This window comes from Vicugna pacos, chromosome 18 (genome assembly GCF_048564905.1).
Source record: "Vicugna pacos chromosome 18, VicPac4, whole genome shotgun sequence".
Classification (NCBI taxonomy): domain Eukaryota; kingdom Metazoa; phylum Chordata; class Mammalia; order Artiodactyla; family Camelidae; genus Vicugna; species Vicugna pacos.
In genome coordinates, this window is record NC_133004.1 from 13,563,481 (window position 1) to 13,583,483 (window position 20,003).

Below are 20,003 nucleotides of genomic sequence, written 5' to 3' on the forward strand. Positions count from 1 at the left end.
ATAAACTCTGGATCCTAGACCCTGATCAAATGTATGATTTGCAAACCTTTCCTCCCATTCTGTGGATTGTCTTTTCACTCTCTTGATACAGGCAGACCTTGTTTTGTTGTGCTTTGCTTTATTGCACTTTGCAGATAATGCTTTTTTTTTTTTTGACAAATTGAAGGTTTGTGTCCACTGTGCATCACGCAAGTCTACAGAAGCCATTTTTGTAACAGCATTTGCTTACTTCATGTCCCTCTGTCACATGTTGGTAATTCCTGCAATATTGCAAACTTTTTCATTACTGTAATATTTGTTATGGCGATCTGTGATCAGTCATCTTTGCTGTTACTACTATGACTCGCTGAAGACCCAGATGATGGTTAGCAATTTTTAGCAATAAAGTATTTTAAAATTAAGGTATGTACTTTTTTTAGACATAATGCTGTCACACACAACAGACTATGTACAGTGTAAACGTAACTTTTGTATTCACTGGGAAACTAAAAAACTGATGTGACTCACTTTATTGCAATATTCACTTTATTATGGTGGTCTGCAACTGAACCCTTAACACACCTGAGGTCTGCCTGCAGTGTCCTTTGATGCACAAAGGTTTTTAATTTTATGACATTCAATTTATCTGTTTTTCCCTTTTCTTGCTTGTGCTTTTGGTGTTATATTTAAGAAACCATTGCCTAATCCAAGATCATGAGTATTTACAATTTTGTTTCCTTCTAAGAGTGGTATAGTTTTCCCATTTTGAGTTAATTTTTGTATATGGTGTGAAGTAGGGGTCCAGCCTCATTCTTTTGCATGTGGATATCCAGTTGTTCCAGCAACACTTGTTGTAAAGAATGACTCTTTTCCCATGGAATATTCTTACTACCTTTCTCAAAAATTCACTGCCCACAGATGTATGGGTTTATATTTAGACTCCCAGTTTTATTTCATTGGCTTATATGTCTAATCTTATGCCCATATCACATGCTTTGATGACTGCAGTAACTTTTGAAATTGAGAAGTGTCAAGTCCTCCAACTTTGTTCTTTTTCAAAATTGTTTTGCTTATTCAGAGTCCCTCGCAATTCCATATGAACTTTAGTGTCAGCTTGTCTATTTCTGCCAAAAAGGCAGTTGGGATTACACTGGATCTGTACATCAGTTTAGGGAGTACTGCCATGAGTCATGATTAGTTTTATATGTCAACTTGGCTAGGCTATCTAGTACCCAGTAATTCAAGTAAATGTGAATCTAGGTGTTTCTGTGAAGGTATTTTGTAGACCTGATAAACTTCTACAAATTGACTTTAAGTAAAGGAGATTATTTCGGAAGTTTGGGCCTCATGCAATTAGTTGAAAGGCCTTAAGAGCAAAACTGAGGTTTCCCAGAAGATTTCCATCTATGGATTAGAGCCTCAGCCCCTGTCCAAGAGTTTCGTCTCTGTCTGTATCTAGGTATCTATCTCCTTCTGGTTTTATTTCTCTGATAGAACTCCAATATACCATGTGAATGTCCTTCCATTTATTTGGGTCTCCTTTAATTTCCTTTAGCAATGTTTTGTAGTTTTCAGTGTGGAAGCCTTAAACTTCCTTAGTTAAACTGTTTTCTGCATTTCAGTTTTTGTATTGTTTCTTGCTAGTGTACAGAAATGCAACTGATTTTTGTATATTGATCTAGTATCCTGCCACCTTACAGACTTATTTATTTGTGCGAATAGTTTTTTGTGCATTCCTTAGGATTTTCTATATATAAGATGATGTCATTGGCAAATACAGTTTTACTTCTTCCTTTCCAATCTGGATGTTTTTATTTCTTTTTCTTGCCTAATTGCCTTGGCTAGATCCTCTAGTACAATGTTGAATAGAAATGGCAAAAGCAGACATCCTTGCGGTACTGGATCTCAGGGGAGAAAGCATCCCACGTTTCTCCATGGAGGATGATGTTTGCTGTGCGCTTTTCATTTATCCTTTACCAGGTTGTGGAAGTATCCTTTTATTTCTAGTTTGTTGAGTGTTTTTATATTGTGAAAAAGTGTTGGATTTTCCTGTATATATTGAAATGGTCTTCTGACTGATATTTAATTTTCTTCCCTTCTTGGAAGCACTGGTTGGAAATGACAACTCTGTGTTTTTTTCAGGGATTAAAAAAAGGGTTATGGTTTTACAGTTCTCCCCATAAATAATCACAAAATCACAGCTGCAGTAAGTGTTTAGGACAGATGGAAAAACAAAGCCAGCCCGTGCTGTGGCTCAGCAGTTGGGGGAGAAAAATGAATGAAGATGGGATAACAAAAACAGAAGGAAATTCAGGTGTATGATTGCTTTTCCCTCAATAAAGGAAGAAGGACAGAAGGGGGTGAGGGAGAGGGAGGGAGGCAGGCAGGCAGGCAGGCAAGCATTTACACAGGGCTGGCTCTTGAATATTTGCTCTGACAGTTTTTCTGTAGGGCTCATGTCTTGCTATCGATGGTCTGTGAGACTCGATTAATGTCAGGACATCAGGATATTGCCCACTTTGAGACTGCAGAACAGCAGAGGCTGAGCATAATCCAGCTTTCGCCATTGTTTTAAAACAATAAAAGAGTGGCCTCGTTAAGAATATCTGCCTGGCAAGATCTCATGCTGGGAAGGACTTGGAAATCTCCTTTAACTGAGTAATACCTCCACTGCTGTTGGCAGCTGGGTCCGCGTGGTGAGAGGTGGTGAGAGCTTTGGGCAGGGAAGAAGGGGACAGTTTGCTGTGGGACCTCTCAGTCTGGGTCTCAGTGTAAAGGAGGGGTGGGTGGGGGGAGGCAGATTACACCGCCAGAGGAGTTCTGGGATCCAGGTCTATGACTCCACAAGGGGGGGCGGGGTCTTAGGTTCTCCACCCAGGTGGCATTTTTCTGGATAGCTACACCAGCGCTCAGCCCATTTTCCGGGACTCTGTACTCCCAAAGCCACATCAGCTCATCAGTGCCCTGTAATGACTTCCCAGAGGGTCCTGCTGGATCAGGGCTGCTGTTATTACTGTAGCAGACAGAGGGGGGCTCTTATCAGACAGGCAGGCAGCACTTATTTAGGGGCAGAGGGTTGATGGATGTTGAAACAGTAGTTACTGATTTCCAGAGCTTTCGGTGATGGAGTAAGAATACCTAGGAACCGCAGGCCACCCTGGGGGCATACAAATTAGTAAAACAGCAGATAGGTTGTATTTAACACAATCTGTGCTAAACCCTTTGCCTGCATTAGCTCTGCTAATTCTCAGTAGATCTTATGAGATAGGCACTGCTATGCCCATTTTCCAGACGGGAAACTGAGGCCCACAGAGAGTGGGTAACTTGCCCAAACTCTTGCATACATTGTATCTTTTGGCTGCCTGGATGCGTCTGAATGTACAGAATTGAGTTACAGGGAGAGAAGGGCGGCCCTCCACAGGGTAAGGAGCGCCAGATCCCTCTGCGCAGGATCTGCGATTTGGGGGGGGGGTGGTCCCAGTTGTCCCAGGGTGGGGAAGAAGAAGGAATGCCAGAGATGGGGGACTCAGGGGAGTTGGAGAGAGCAGGGGCTGGAAATTAGGAGCGGAGCTTCAGGGACGGCCGGGCATAGGGCGGGGATCGAAGTGCAGGGGCAGAATCCGAAGAGGGAGACAGAAGGATGTGGCAAGCTGGGGGGCCCCGAGGTCAGCGCGAGAAGCCTCAGCTGAAACTGGGGGTCCGAGGGACTGAGAGAGATCTGGGGTGTAATCTTGGGGTGTTCTGAAGACACTGGGAGATCGGAGGGACGGAGGAGCAGGGCAGAAGACGGAGAGTCGCAGGTCTCTGGCTGGGTCTCAGGGCGAGGGCGACGACCCAGCGGGTGGCAGGGCGCGGGTCGCCGCCGCCGCGGAGGCGGGGAGAAGCCGGAAGCCCGAGCCGCAGAGCCCCGCCCCGGCGGGCCGAGCCCCCGCCCCCGCGGCCGGGCGCTCCTCCCCCTGCCCGCCGGCCAGCCCGCCCGCCTGCGCGGCCAGCTCAGACCTCCCGGCTCGACTGGCGGCGAGGGCGGCGGTGAGTGCGGCGCGGGCTGCCGGCTGGCGCGCGGGTTGGGGGCGCGGACAGGGGGCGCAGCGGCCGGGGCGAGGGTGAGGGGCGCCCGGGCCCGGCGGTGGGGAGCGGGGTCCGTAAGGCTGAAACACCTGCTCCGGGCTCCGCGAGGGTCGTGGCGGCCGGGAACCCCGGCGGGTCCCGGGGGTCGAAGCGGGGGTGCCAGAGGGCGTCGGGGTCCCGCCGCGATCGTCTGTGCGGGGCCAGCGAGACGGTGTTTCCAGCCTTACGGCGCTTGTTCTCGCCGTGGGACAGGCTGGGCTCCGTTCCTGCTCCCCCAGGTGGGCCGATCGTCCCGCCCCAACCTGAAAGCGCGCCCCTTTCTGCCCGCGGGGCCCCTTCCCCGGAGAGGACTCCTCGAGGCTCTTCAGGAAAGTCGCGACTCGTTCTAGTGACTACGATCTCAAAGTTGAGATTTCCAGGATCATCACCCGGGGATTCCGAAACCAAACCAACCAAACAAAAAAGCCCAACGTATTTCCGGACGCTGGTCCCAGAAATTCGACTAGGGGCCACGGCCTCTGTGTTTTCCTCCTGCCTCTGTGGGTTCTACGCAGGATCCCGGACCACTCTCAGCGGGTGTCTGTGTGGACACCCGAGGGCTTAGGGAGCCCCCGAGAGGTGAAATGCAGGACACAGCGAAGGAAGCCGGGGCCCTGGCAACTCCTCACCCCCCGAGGGGTAGGGGTAAGACTCACGCCCTGTGAGCGCAAAGGTGGGCTCGGACCCCTTGCACTGCCTGGGCAGGATGGATGCCAGTGGGGCACAGGCCAGGAAATCTGGGGCAGAGGTGGACATCTCCCCTCCCTGCCAAGCTGGGCAGGTTGGCCTCTTCCCCTCAGCTTTCCCGGTCACTGTGGATCTAAGTGTCAGTGTCGGTGTTGGGCCAGAAACCCTTGGTCAGGGTCAGGGAGAGGAGATGATGGGGAAATGGGTGTATTCTGCAAGGGCCATGCATTCCAGGGACATCAGCTGGGCTGATGTCATTGCCTGTTGGATTGAGCTTCAGTGGCTGGGAAGTCCACAGTTTCTGGAAGCCACAGGGCCTTCCATCTTAACCTATCAGAGTAGACTCTCCTGCCCGTCTTCCCAAGAGGGATAAATCCCTTCCTTTGGCCTGGTGAGCTGGTGCTGGTTCAGGGGCTGTCTGGTACGCAGGTTGGCCCTGAGGTTCCCCTGGGGCCCTTTTAGGAAAGACGTGGTTTGCATTAGTGTGTGCTTGGCTGCCTCCCTAGCCTTCTCTGGGTGGCTCTGAAAATAGGAGTAACCTGGATGCTGGGTAAAGGCATGAGCTGGTATCTGGGACTCTACCAGCATGTTTGGTTTTATCATAGTTGGTTCAGACTCCAGAGAGCAGGTGACTTGCTCCACCTGGCATAGAATAACACCCATGCTGCACTTGGCGTACCTCTCAGCCTGTCCTTGCTCTGGGATTTCAGTGTGCACCAGCCTCTGTAAGAAACATTTATTGTAGATCTACGATGGGAGAGGCCCATCTTCCCCCTTTCCTGTTACTTTAAGGCATGAATAATAGATGCTCTTATTCACATTTGTAAAAATGTCCTTGTTGTAATGTTTTCATGGATTAAGTGTTTTGGTGATTGAGCTGAGATGGAGGATCGATTTCTTAAGCCTCTAAAATAATAAATTGAAGTCATTCACTATCTTTGGCCAGTAAACTTCCCTCTGTGCCTTCAGTTGCTCTTACTGGATGGCTGCAGGAAAAGAAAGTGCTACCTTTGGCTTTAATTTTTATTTTTTTAAATTTTTTGGGGGAGGGGAGGAGGTAATTAGGTTTATTTATTTACTTTTTAAAATGGATGTAATGGGGCTTGAACCCAGGACCTCCTGCATGCTAAGCATGTGTTCTGTTACTGACCTGTACCCTCCCCCCTACCCTACCCTTTAAAAAGGACACAGAAGAAATGGTTCCTGGTCCTGAGAGGTTTATGCTGTGAGTGGAAATGGAAACACACACAGGTGAAAAGCCAGTGCTCACCAATGCCCTTGTGACTCTGGAAGGATTGAAAGAAGTGGAGAGGAGGGAGGTGTGAGCTGAGGGCCAGGAACTTTAGTTAGGGAAAGTTCAATAGAAAAGCAGAGGCCTTAGAACATGTAGGAGCCAGGACATGAGGACTGGGTGGACAACATTTCCAATGAGCAGAAGAGCTCAGCAAAGCTTCGGAGGAGGCACAGACTAGCCCAGGGTCGAGGACAGTAAAAGGGGAACCACTGAGATCCAAGGAGCTGGAAGGAATTTCCAGCCCAAGTTCATTTTCAAGAAGAAAGTGCCTGCTTTGTTGCCATTAACCATCCCCACGAGCAAAGGTTCCACGCTCAGAATGGGCTGATGCCCATCAGGGACTTAAACTTCTCCCACTGAAGATGAATCCACCCAAGCTACAGTGACGGTGGGAAAATGAGATCCAGGAAGTCCTAGAGTCTTGGCACTGCAGCGGTCTTCTATTTGTTTGTGCTTTTACTGTAATAAAAATAGCTCAGAAGGCGAGGTGGTCCATCTCATCATGCAAATAGGCCTCCTTAACCCTACCTTTCTTCTGTACGGACATTTTTATGATGTCTTTGGCGCCCATCTGGCTGCCTGTGGCCTGTTCCGAACTTCACTGGTGTTATCTTAACGTTTGAGCTCTAAGTGGTACTTTCCTGGGTCCTCACAATTTCGTCTTATTGTCTGAACCTGCACTGGCACTCTGGGCAGTCAGGTAACACTTTTGTAGCTAATAGAGTTGCCCCTTGGCTGCAGGTATATCAGTAAGAAGAACTGTGCGTAATTTCATAGAGTGTAAGGCATGGACAGAAGAAAGGAAATATTAAGGGTGTCTGTGTGATAGTTCCCTGTTCACCTCTAGTAGGTAGGAAGTTAATTCACCAGGATCCTTAAAGCCAGAGGCACTTTCTTCTTTTGGGGTGTTAACTTAAGAGAAAATACAGATGGAGAGTTTAAGCTACTTCGTTCATGGAGTTTTAAAAGTGATAGCGTTCCTGGGATAAATTTAAGAGCTTAGCATTGACTTGCCTTCGCCTTGAGTCCAGGAAGATTATTCATAGAGGATGCATTGAATTTTTAAAAGTTACGTAAAAAATAGCAGTATTAACTGAGAGCATGGAAGATAAAGAATATCAGGGATAATCTCACCCTGCGAACGAAACAGCTGCCATAAGTTTTCCTTATTTGGCAGCTTCACCTTGCGTCCTGATGCCTGGGTTTTTTTGGGTTGTTTTTTTTTTTTTTAAATGAAGTTGTAATCAGGGTACATATAACTCAGTCTCTTGATGCAATGCTATTAATGTTCTCATTGTGCTGTTTCATCAAAAACTCATTCGTTTGGAAACTGGGGATGTGGTTTCACCAAGCATCCAGGGGAAAATTGCCCTCTCTGATTCTGGGGGAGCAGCCCAGCTCCCCAGTGAAAGCATTTTCCATTCCACAAATCACTGTAATTTGTAGATAGGCCATATTTGAACCTGGTTCTCAGACTGTGGTAACTGTATCTTTGACTTGTGGAACATATCACACTGCAGAAACAGGCTGAATTCAGAAGATGGAATTTGAAAACGTTTCTCTGAAACCTTTCACTGTGGGCTTCTGTATTTTTAAATGAGGTACACCGAATCTGAACTTATCTGGGGTCCATTAGCCTAAGAACCAGAGTGTAGTTTCTCATCTCCTTTTCCAAAGAGGATTGGGGATCCCAATTTCCCCTTTTCTTTAAATTCTTCCTTCTTATTAATGTGTAGGAAATACCATTCTTCTGGGACATTTTCTGGTGCCATTTACAGGCTAGATTCCATTACAACAAATAGCATTGCAGAATCTGTATTTTTAAAAGTAATACCACATTTTAATTTACTTTTATTATTTATTGAGGGGGAGGTAATTAGGTTCTTATTTATTTATTTTTTTAACAGCGGTACCAGGAATTGAACCCAGGACCTTGTGCATACTAAGCACACACTCCACCACTGAGCTATACCCTCCCCATCGTGAATCTTTGTATTTTAAAGATTACATGCCAGTGGCCCTTTGTTTAAGAATTTTGAGCAATACTCGATTTAATAAATGTGGAAGTCAGAGAGTTCCTTAGGGTTTTTGTAACAGTTTTCACTCATGTTCACATTATCGTAAAGAAGATTTTTCTCCAGAGACCATAAAAGACAAGATCAATTTGGCCTCCCCAGCTGGTTCTCCACCTTGTGTACAGACTTGGCTATTTTCTTAGGAGACCCGATATTTGCATGTGTGTCCTTTTGCAGAAGGAATGCCTTTTTTCCTGGGGTCATTTCTGTGATGCACATATTCTAAGAGCAGGATTCTTTGCTGGGGCCGGATGGTGGGGGCGGGGAGTGGAATTGACTATTCTTTTTTTTTTTTTTTCCCTTCCTGAAAGAACTGATTTTAGAGGATTAAGTTGGTGGTGAAAAAGCTGCTTTATCTTCTCTGAAGGCCTTGCCCTTTTGTGTGTTGATCTAGAAAACTGTTCTGTACGCAGCAGGAGGATGTATTTTTAGAAGAATTTATCACCTACTTAGGGTTAAAACCACTTTGTGAGAGTTTTGAAATCTATATCTTAAGGGAGGGGATACCGATTTGTGGCAGGGCATTAATGTGCATTTAGTTGAGAGGAGGTTTGAAGATTTCATTAAACTTTGAGGCCTTTTTGCTTAAATTTGGGGATATCTATCAGTCAGTCAATCAGCCAGCCAGTCTATGTATCTGTCCGTCCATCCATCCATCCATTCATTCATCCTTAATGATAAATAACAGAAACCCTGATCGTCACCTCTGCCTCCACTTAATCTTTCCCGCTTAACCAGAATACACGTTAGAAAAAAAAATTCTTAGAAAAAGTAATAAACCTTTAAGAAACTTATGAACTCGAATGCTTTTGGGTGAGGCTTGCCTGCTCCAGTTCATCTTATAGTTTAATTTTAGACTTGCAGGAAGTAGCAGTTAGTACAGACAGTTCCCATTTACCTTCCACCCAGCACCCCCGCCCCACATCAATACTTTACATCATCCCCGCAGTGCATTTGTCCAACTAGGGAACTGACATGGGTGCCTCGCGATTGACCACACTCTAGGACTTTATCTGGAGTTCAGTGTTTTCGCTGATGTCCCTTTTTCTGTTCCAGGGTCTCACACAGGAATTTAATCGCTCCATCTCCCAGTCTCCTCTGGTCTCCTCCAGTTTCTCATTCTCTCCTTGCTTTTCATGACTGTTTCTGGGGAGTCCGGGGCAGAGACTTGGTAGAATTTCCCTCACATTGGATCTGTATGATGTTTTTCTCATGATTCCAGTGGGGTTATGCATTTTGGGGAGGAATGCCACAGAGATGAAGTGCCTTTCACATCACTTCGGGGGGAGCGTGCGTGATACTCGCGTGACATCATCGCTAGTAATGTTAACCGTCATCTCTAGGTTAAGGTGGTGTTTGCCAGGTTTCTCTGTTGTAGTGACTCTTTTTCTCTTTTCCTAGACTATTTAGAAGCAGGATACTAAATCCAGCCCACGCCCAAGAGAGGGAGGGGAGGGATCAAGCTTTGCCTCCTAGAGGTAGGGGCTTCTACACATATTTGGAATTCTTCTGTAAGGAAGACCTGTCTTTTCTTCTTTTTTTTTTTTTAACATTTTTTATTGAGTTATAGTCATTTTACAATGTTGTCTATCTTTTCTTCTTTATTTACAAAATACACACGTCTCCACCTCCAGTTATAAATTAATATAAATATAAAATAAATTAATAAGTAGTGGGGATGTAAACCACAACATGACAAAGATAACACTGCTGTACGTTATAAATGAAAGTTATTAAGAGAGTCATCCTAAGAGTTCTCACTGCAGGGGAAGAATTTTATTTCTGTTTCTTTAATGCTGTATCCGTGAGAGGGTGGCTGTTCACTAAACCTGTTGTGGTAATCACTCCATGATGGATGTGAGTCAAATCCTTCCACTGTGTACACCTTAAAAACTTACACAGTGCTGTAAGGCGGTTATATCTCAAACTGGAAGAAAGAAAACCACTGTCCCAAAATACTTTTTTTTTTTCGTCCAGTGCTTTTTATTGAGTCCATCATCAGAGACGAGAAGGCTTGCCATTTATGAGAAACAGAGTGGCTGATGTGCGGGGGGTGGGCTGGTGGGGCTTGGAGTCCTGCAGAGAACAGGCAGCCAGGACAGCCCCCAACCCCGGACGCACCTGACAGCCACTGGGCACAGTGTCTAGCAGGGCCCCACAACCAGGGTCAGGAGTGAGACCCAGACAGCCCCACGGGAAGAAGCAGTCCCAGGTGCCCAGGCTCAGGCCCCGAGTACCGGCCTGTTGTGAGGTGTCAGGAAGGGAGGAGAGATCTGAGAAGGCAGGGCCTGGCGGCTCAGAGAGGGGTGCAGAATGATCGTGGCGCTCTCGGGCGCTGCGCAGCTCCTGGGGCTCAGCCTTGGCTGTCCTGGTAGGGCTGGGGTCAGAAACAGAGAGCTGGCTTGCTTCGAGGCAGCTCTTCTCTAAAGATCCTGCATTGTAGACCCCGTCGTACATCGGCTGCCTATGCTCTGTATCCCCGTGAAATCCTAGCTCTGCAAGGAGGTAGTCTGCGCTGCTTTCCCAAAGCTCTGTGGGGAATCCAGAGAAACGTGGAACACAGCCCTTCCCCTGGAGGGGTATAATCCGGTCCAGTTAGGGAAACAGTATCTAATTTGCAGACAGGAAGCAATTAGGATGCAGGAGGAAGGCGTATGTCATCGAGGGCTGGGAGTGTGTGGGATAGGCCAGGGAGACGGGGCCAGCCTGACAAAACTGCAGTGGGTAAACGTTTACCACTCTGTTCTCACCTTAAGTCTTGCTAAAGACGAGAGGGTTCTCTGGTTTTTCAAAAGCATGACAGTTACAGTACCCTTGGTTACCTGGAATATAGCCAGAATTGAGGAAATAAGCAAATATGAGACTCTCAAGTAACACACACATTTATAACCAAGACAAATGCCAGGGCTTGTTTACTTTCCTTATGGGAGGCACCCAAGGAAACCAGTAACTCTGACTTTACAGAGCTCTTACACGCTGGGTTCTGGCTTCCTGGTCCTTGGAAGCTTTGAAGCAGCAAAGAGAGGGGTGGGATGGGGGCTGCCGGGAGCATCACAGAACCAAAAGATGCCGACGCAAGCATTTTCTTGTTTATTTTTTTTTTGCACACTTTAAGAAGGCAGAGAGAAATATGGGATCATTTTAGAAAATGATTAATAAGAGACTTTTGGGGGAGGGATATTGAAAAGGGGCATGGGTCAGAATGAAGCAACACCAGAAGTTACGAGACTTGTGTTTTCGCTGTGTTTCGACGTGATTTGGGAAGAGGAACGCTTGGCTCTGGGCCGTCGGGCCTTTGATGTGTGTTTATACTGACGGGGAGTTGTTGGGTGGCTTCTGCTGTGGTTGGTTTCTCCTGGTAAGGTTTTGAGGCTTATTTTTAGAATCGGAATTGTCCTTGGCAGGAGTTGAAAACTTCGGGGGTTTTTCACGTCACTCTTGGGCTGCTGGTTAATGAAACAGAACCTGTGGCGGGGGGTGGGGGCGTGGGTCCTTCCTGAAAGGTCCAGACTTGATGGTGCGAAGGCTTCCGTAACCTGACCCCACCCTCCTGGCCAACTGCCACTCACCTCCCCACCCCACACAGGTGTGCCTGCCTCTGCATCTCTGCCACGTTGTTCACCTACCTCCTGTTCTGCCCTTGCCTGTGTCCCTCACTTGCCTTAAGACTTCCACTTGCCTCAGAATCTGGGCTCAGGTCCCCCTTTGTATTTGCTCCCATATATCCCCATGTTGATGAACTTTGTCTTCCCAAATGGGTTCCTTACAGCCGGAGAGGGAGGTTCAATGCCACCTCCATCCTACATCTGCCATCAGCCTTCAGAACCTCCCACATGAAAAATGGACCATCATGCAAAAGAGAATAATTTTACTTTGGCAAATAGGATGTTGTTAGTACAGGCTTGGGGATGTTACAGCGGGACCAGTGAAGGGCACATCTCACCAAAGGGAACTAATCAGTAGTTGAATCCATCTGCAAACCCTCAGGGCGGGACGGAGGGCCAGGTGCTGGGCAGGGACATGACGCAGTTGATGGGACAGAGGGCTGTGATGACGTCACCTCACCCAGCAGTGGGAGGAGACCAGAGGCCAGCCTGGGGAGGGCAAATATGGGTTTGCAGAACAGGCTCTTTTTTTTTCCCCCATTAAAAAAGATTTAATGTATCTTTTTAATTTTATTTTATATATTTTATTTTTATTATTAACTAGTTTATTTTGGGGGGTAGGTAGCTAGGTTTATTTGTTTGTTTGTTTGTTTGTTTTAATGGAGGTACTGGGGATTAAACCCAGGACCTCATGCACGCTAGGCATGCACCCTACCACTAAGCTATACCCTCCCCCCTTTATTTTATTTTTGTTTTAATTTTTTTCCCTTAACAGAGGCACTGGGGATGGAACCCAGGACTTCATGCACATTAAGTGCGTGCTCTACCACTGAGCTATGCCCCTTACCCCCTAATATATTTTATTTTAAATTTCACTTAATTAAAAAATTTGCAGACACTAACTACTATGTATTAAATAGATAAACAAGTTTCTACTGTATAGCATGGGGAACTATATTCAACATCTTGTAGTAACCTATAGTGAAAAAGAATATGAAAATGAATATATGTATGTACGTGCATGACAGAAACATCATGCTGTGCACCAGAAATTGACACATTGTAAACTTAACTATACTTGAATAAAAAAATAAATAGAATAAAATTCTAAAAATCAAATGATTGACCTAAAATTTTTAATTTTATAAATTATAAATTTCATAATTATAAACCATACATTTATTAAGTTATAACTATAAACATTTTCTTTGATTTGTTAATTTTTTCCTTACGTTTTTGATTATGTAATATTGCTATGGCTCAACATGCAAAAGATCAACTAGGGTTTAAGGGTGGAAAGCTTTCCTCTGGCTGCATCCCCCAGTGCACCTCCCTTCTCTGCTTACAGTCAGCCACTGTTATCAGTTTCCTGTGTATCCGTTTGGAGACATTTTATGCATATTTTATAAGGAAGTATGTATCTCCTTCCTTACACACAAATGATGGCCTACAGTGAACACCATTTGGGCTTTTTTCATGCAATGATGTATCTCGGAGATAACTGCATTTCTGCACGGGAAGTTCCCTGTTCTGTCTTGATGGCGGCATGCCGTTCCCTTATGCGGGTGGGCCAAAACTGGTCTGCCCGGTCCTCTGCTGATGGACAGTTAGGTAGCTTCTAGCAACGCTGAGGTGAGTACCCCTGTGTGGGGGCCGTCTCTGATACAGACCCCTAGAGGACGAATTGCTGGGTCAGAGGACTCATGCGTGTTGAATTTTGGAAGACTCTTGTATTGTGTGAGCCTCTGTGTACCTTCCCACCAGTCCTGCAGGAGAGGCCTGTTCCTCCACACCCAGGCCAGCTCTGCGTACAACCAAACATTTTGCTCTTTACCGGGGTGAAAATGGAAAATCTAATGACGGGTGGAAAAGATCTTGATATCAGTGATGGGTTTTTTTTAAAAAACACAAACCTTTCAGTTTGGAATAGTTTCAGATTTACAGAAAGGTTGCAGAGTTAGTGCAGAAGTCCCGTATACTCCATCCAGCCTCCCCTTTTGTTAGCGTCTTACATCATCCGGGTGTATATGCTACAACTAAGAAACTCCAAACTCCAGACTTTATTTGAATGTCACCAGTTTATCCACTGGATTCTGTTCCAGGGTCCAATCCAGGATCCTACCCTGTGTTCAGTTGTCACGTGTCATTCTTCTTTCGTCTGTGACAGTTTCTTTGACTTTCCTTCTTTCCATGATCTTGGCTGTTTCGAGGGGTTCTGGCCTTGTAGAAACTCTCCAAGTTTGGGTTTGCCTGCGGTTTTCTTGGGGTGCGCCTGGGGCCAGGGTCTGTGGGGAGGAAGACCACTCCCTCACATCAGCAGGTATGTGATGCCCGCGTGATTTTTCACTGATGATGTTAAGATTGACTGTCTCTGAGTTGTTTTAACTGTATCTCCCTGCTTTGGAGAGAGGTGAGCATCTTGTTGTATGTGCAGACTGAGGGGAGTTGTCCGTGAGTGGTCCGCGGTCAGCCTGATAGGTGTGGGGTTCCGGAGTGAGGGGACATAGATGTGTGCAGACCCCCGAGCCCCCAGGGACCTGCTGTGGAAGGTACATGTGAAGGGGATGGAGGTGCAGGACCGGGCCAGTGAGGGAGTCCTTCCAGAGGAGGACAGGAAACAGAAAGTGGGCTTGGAGGGGTCAGTGCTGAGGGAGGAAGGAGACCAGTGGTTGGCGGGGGTGAATCCATGGACGTGGAAGAGAAGCAGTGAGCCAGAGGGACTGAGGACCCAGGCTGAGGGAGAAGGGAGGGTTGTTTTTACCTTTTCATAAGAAAAGATTTGATCCAGCTTAGAGATCAGGAAAGGAGCCAGCGGAGAGGGCGGGGCTGGCAGGAGGGGGCGTTGTTGGAGCAGAATCCCCTGGGACAGAGGGGACAGGGCATGGTGGTATGGCCACACTCTGGGCGGCTTAAAGTGAAGTTTGAACTGGAGAGGGGCTGCTTCTGAGCTGAGGGTGGGTGGACAGATGCCAGGGGGCTAGGGTGGGAGGTTGAGGGGCCCAGGTCCCAGCACTGGGGCACCCACTGTGGGAAGGGGAGAGCCTCCTGGAGAGTCCGCAGGACTGGTCGGGGTTGGGCGGCCCAGCTACAAGGCAGGCAGGTTCGTTTGCTGGGGCTGCTGTAACAAATGACAAGCCTTGTGGTTGGAGTAAGATATTATTGGTCAGTCTGGAGGTCTGAGGGCCAAGATGGGTGTCAGTGGGTGAAACTCAAGGTGCTCCTGGAGGCTCTCAGGGGATATCCATCTCCTGGCCTTTTCCAGCTTCTAGTGGCCGCCTGAGTTTCTTTCTTTTTTTCTTTTTCTTTTTCAAATGGAGGTGCTGGGAATTGAACCAAGTACCTCATGCATGCTCAGCACGCGCTCCACCAGCTGAGCTGTACCCCTCACCCTCCACCTGCTTTTTTGGCTCATGACTCTTTCTTCCAGTTTCAAAGCTAATAGGTCATCTTCTCTTTCAGGCCCTCACTGCCTGCCTCCTAGAAGGACCCTGGTGGTTACATTAGACCCACCTCGATCATCTCATTTCAAGGGCCTTAACCTCATCAAAGCTGCAAAGTCCCTTTTGCCATTTAAGGCAACGTGTTCTGGGGATTAGGGTGTGGACAACTCCGGGGGGCATTATTCTGTCTACCGCACTGTGAGTAAGCGTGGGAGGGTCAGACTGTACAGGATTTAGGCCAACATGTAAAAGCATGAGGTTAGTGGCCCCAGAATGGGAGCAGGTGGTTGCTGGGATCTGTGCTTGGGTCCTCCTGCCTCCTCTGTGTCAATGTGGGCAACTGACCCCCTCGCTGCACTTTGCTTCCCTGTAGGTAATGAGGACTAATGTTTTCCTAGTGACCCACATGCCCAGTGTTCTGGGCGTGTCCACTTGCAGCCCTGTGAGGTGTAGGGATGTTTAGCCCATTTTCCAGATGAGGAAACCGAGGCACAGAGAAATGGAGCAACTCTCCCGAGTTCACACAGCCTAGAGGTGGCAGAGTTGGAATTTGAACAAAGGACGTTTGGTCTGAGAGTTTCTGCATTTAAACATCCAATCTGCCTTAAAATTCTATCGTCAGTTTTCTTTTGGCCCTTTTTGTTCCCCTCTCCATGCCCCATGCCCTCACATTCTTCCCTGTCTTCACTTTTCTCCGAATCACGGTTGGGTATTCAGCAGGCCAGGGTCCATGCCATTCCTACTGACCCTGAGAGATGGGTGGTGCCCGCCCACGCCTGTAAATGACCGGGGACACGCAGGTGTTTCTGAAAACCGCAGGTGTGATGGTGTCTTGGGCACCAGGCAGGGACGTCCCACCTGTAATGTCTCTGAGCTCAGTGGCCGTGGCCTCACTTCCCCGACCGCGTCAGTGCCTGATGGAGTCGGCTGTGAAGCCGGTGTGTCTTGTACCATCGTCCAAGTGTCAGGATTCTCAGTGTGTGGATTTACCTCTCTGTCCTCTGCTTTAGGACCCTGCCTGCCTGTTGGTCATGTCACCAGAAGGGGATGGGGGAGGGAAGGAAAAGTCCCTCGAGACTCCTTTGCCCCTCATCTGCCAAGAGGACCCTTTCCGTCCCTGCTTGTTATGAACAAGCACTGAAGGTGGAGGTGGCCGCAAAGGCGTGAACTCGGTCCCCCTTTCCGGTCCACACGTGACAGCAGCAGTCGCTGACATTTGTGGCATCTTATGGTACTAGCTCGTTAGAGCCTCTGAATTTTTTTGACATCCATGAAACAAGTCAGTGTTGTTTCTGGAGAATGGATGACACCATCCATGTGTTACAGGTGGCTTTGGAGCCACGCCAGGGACCCGGTGGCGAACATGGACTGACAGGTGGTACTGAGTTTGAGGGGGTGGCATTGAGGTGCCTGCTCACGAGTCCAGATCTAGAATGGATGGTGCGATGCAGGAAGCGCCCCTCTCCTCACTCTCTTCTGAAACTCCAGCCAGAACTGGGAGTGGATATTGGCAAAAACCCAGGGTCCCTTCTGCAGACCGTCGGCAGCCTCAGACGTTTGCGTCGAGGAATAAAAATGAACCGATCTTGAGGTTTGGAGGTTGTGGCTTTTTTTTTTTTCCTTTCTTTCTGATTTTATCTTGTTCATGTTTGCACGCCTCCACAGTTTCCTTTTCAAGTTCTTTCCACCCACCTCTTGATCTCCTGCAGAGAGATTCCAGGGTGCCCCATTGAGAAATACCACTCCCCCAAGGAATCCTGGAGGAAGCAAAGGACTCCAGACCCAATTAAGTGATTCTAACTCTGGGGCATATTTGGTGATGCTTTGGCCAAATCCTCACATCACCTTGAGCTGAACTGCACGAGACCATCTGTTATTGAGGCCTGTCACTGGGAACATCTTCCTTGAAGAAAACTTCATTTTTGTCACACTCTAAGCTGAGGCTCTTAGGGTGAGACCCGCCTGTTGACGTCTGCTTCTCAATCTTGGTGCCACACAAGATGGGTCTTGGTGTCCTTTTCATGCATAGGTATCATTTTCTCCAAACATTTGCTGAAATCTCAGGGTGACCGACTTGTTCTGGTTTGCCTTGGACTTTCCCAGTTGAAGTACCAAAAATGCCACATCCAGAGAAACCCCTCTGTCCTAGGCAAACTGGGACAGTGGGTGTTCCTTAGAAACACCCGTGATGTTTTCAGCTGAGTTCTAGGTGCTAAGGGTTGCAGATTTTAAGAAATACCAATCCTTGCCTTTATAGGATGCACAGACTGATTAGGAAGAAGGACGAGAAAAGTGCCCTGTGACAAGGACAGCAGAGAGACATGTATTGATGACAGCCAGCACGTGCTGAAGGCCTACGTGTCCCTCATTGCTCTGTCTTTTTCACAAGTGGATTCATGTAATCCTACCAAGAGCCTTATGAGGAAGAAACGGCCAGTGTGCCCATTTCACAGATGGGAAAACCGAGGCACCAGAGTCCTTCCCCCAGGTGCTTAGATGCAACCAAACAGGCAGTCTGGCTCCAGACCTTGCACCCCTGATTTCTTCACTGTGTAGGGAAGTTTTCAGGAGGAATTAGTTCTCCCCTGGGAAGGCCAGAGATCGCTTCTTGGAGGAGGTGACACGTAAGCTGAGATAAGATAGGTGAGAGGAGTTTGTAGACCGGTAGGGAAGGAAGGAAATGGGTAAAGAGGAAAGAACATACATGGGGCTTTGGGGATATCCAACAAAGCTGCAGACGCATTAAAGATCTGCAGCCATGGTGGGAGGTGAAGTGAGAGGCAGAGTGGGGTCCTGGGACCCCCCCCCCCAAATCGGGCAGCCCAGGACTTTCGGTCACCTTAGTCGGGGTGCACATGGGAGGTATCAGAAAGACCCCAGTGGTCTCAATTTTAGATAAGTGGGGCCCCTGGATGGGTTGAACTAAGAACAGTTGTGGATTTTGAAACTCGAATTGCAGACCTTGGTTTGTGGTGTGGAGACTAGAGATTTCTAGCACAGCCTTTTTCTTTCCTTTTGTTTTTCTTTCTATTAAGGTAATGTTCACAAAACATAAAATTCACCATTTAAAAGTGCACAGTTTAGTGGCACGTAATACATTCATGGTGTTGTGCAGCTGTCACCGCCGTCTAATTCTGGAACGATTTTATCACCAAAAAGAAACCCGGTACCCATTTCCTCCCAGCACCAGCCTCCGCTGCCCCCCCCACCTGGCCACCACTACCTGGCATTCTGTCTCTGTGGATTTACCTATCCTGGACATTGTGTATAAACGGATGGATACAGAACATGTGGCCTTTTGCATCGAGCTTCTCTCACTTAGCATCACGTTTTCGACTGTCATCCTGGCAATGTCTTGGAACCGCCTTCTCAGCTGGTCAGCCCGCTATCTCTAGGCTTCCCGGAAGTCAGACCCTGGCCTCTGAATTTGGAATTTCAGGCAAACGCCACCAGGCTTGGCCCCACAAGACATCCCGTGAACTCCTGTGCGGGTACAGACCAAGTAAGGTGACTCCCAGAGCTTATGTGAGTGTCTGGAGTAGCAGCTCCACCGGGATGTTTCAGGAACTTTTTAGAAATAAATCTGTGGCTGAACGTGACTCAGAGTTTATTCCTGTGTCTCACGGTTTCAGGAGCTCGAGGCATGGAGACCGCTGTGCTTGTTGGTGTGGCTTCTCTCCAGGATTCTGAGGGCTTTTTCCTCCTGTCTTTCAACAGCGATATTACATGAAAGTCAGGACAGGGCTGCGCTGAGACTTAGCTGGCTGAGATATCCCGGCCCCATGCTGTGGCTTCAAACATGCCTCGTTGGATAAAGGTGGCATCTCAGAGATTCTGAGGCCTCCCCTTCGTTGTTTGTGTCCCCAGATTGAGCAGGAAGAGCTCTGTGGTTATCTACCTTTGGTTGATCTTTGAGATCCTGGCCCCCTGGTCTTCTCTGAAGAAGCTGACTGTTTTGAACCGCGAAGTCCTTAGTGATAAAATCTGTTGGAATCTATGATAGGCACGTATTTTAAAAAGCTTGTCTTGGGTGTGTGGTGTGAAAGTCTGTGTAAATGTGTCTTCACTAGTGTTTAGGGAGGCAGAGAGAAAGAGGTGACCCATCGCTGGGGTTCAGATGTGTGGCTTCCACTGAGAATTGATTTTCCTGTCACGTTTCACTGAGGTTGTGGATTGTGTCGGGATCTCCCTGCATGGGAAGTGGCTTGGTGCATTTTCTAAAGAGCTCTGGAGTCTGATGGGCGTCGGTTCAAACCCCAGCCCTGCCACTCCACCTGTGTGACTTTGGACAAGTGACTCAACCCCTCTGGGCCCCAGTTTTTTCATTTGTAAGTCAGGGGGGATGATAACAATAATTCCTGACTCTGATGTGGGAATTACATGGGGTGATGCATGTAAGGGCATGAATTACAGGGCCTGTTGCGGTAAAGTAAGAGCCCGTTATGGTACATCTTAATGCAGTTGTCAATCTGGGATGGGGTGTGGAGTAGTGATTGTAAAATGAGTAGTAGATTTTGCTCAGGCCAGAACCATTGTCTCAAAGATGCCAAAATAAAATTTAAGCAGCCTGGTTACCTGGTACCCCTGAGCACCCTTCACTTTCTTCCTGTGGTGAGGACTCAGCAGATTCAAGACCCAGAGGAGTGACCTGTGCAGGAGGAAGTGGACACCAACCAGCCCAGCCCTGTTTGGCCTCCGTACGGCAGAAAGGAGTGTCCCCGGAGCCGATCACCCTCACCCCGTCCACCTCCTTCCATTGTGACTCATGAGATTAAGTCATTAGAGGGCTGGGCATGCCTGGAAAAGAATATGGAGA

The 20,003-nt window shown here is 47.7% G+C and overlaps 1 protein-coding gene and 1 long non-coding RNA gene across 7 annotated transcripts in view; one reads left to right on the plus strand and one right to left on the minus strand.

The window, feature by feature from the left end:
* Positions 1-3,937: 3,937 nt before the first annotated feature.
* LITAF (lipopolysaccharide induced TNF factor) overlaps positions 3,938-20,003 on the plus strand; it is a 29,723-nt gene continuing 13,657 nt past the window's right edge. The window contains exon 1 of one of the 3 annotated variants that reach the window (XM_072942200.1): positions 3,938-4,008. The gene's annotated coding sequence lies outside the window, so the exon portion shown is untranslated. Of the gene's footprint in view, positions 4,009-9,553; positions 9,621-13,359; positions 13,380-20,003 lie in introns of those variants that run through there. The other 2 variants (XM_006204195.4, XM_072942202.1) reach the window with 2 other exon arrangements.
* LOC140687024 (uncharacterized) lies at positions 10,232-19,994 on the minus strand. 4 transcript variants are annotated; one of them, XR_012061034.1, is made up of 3 exons: positions 19,763-19,994; positions 10,893-10,964; positions 10,232-10,519 (listed from the first exon to the last, which is right to left on the minus strand). It is a non-coding gene; the product is annotated as an uncharacterized lncRNA (long non-coding RNA). The 4 variants fall into 4 exon arrangements; XR_012061033.1 differs by having other exon boundaries at positions 10,232-10,673; XR_012061031.1 differs by having other exon boundaries at positions 10,232-10,713.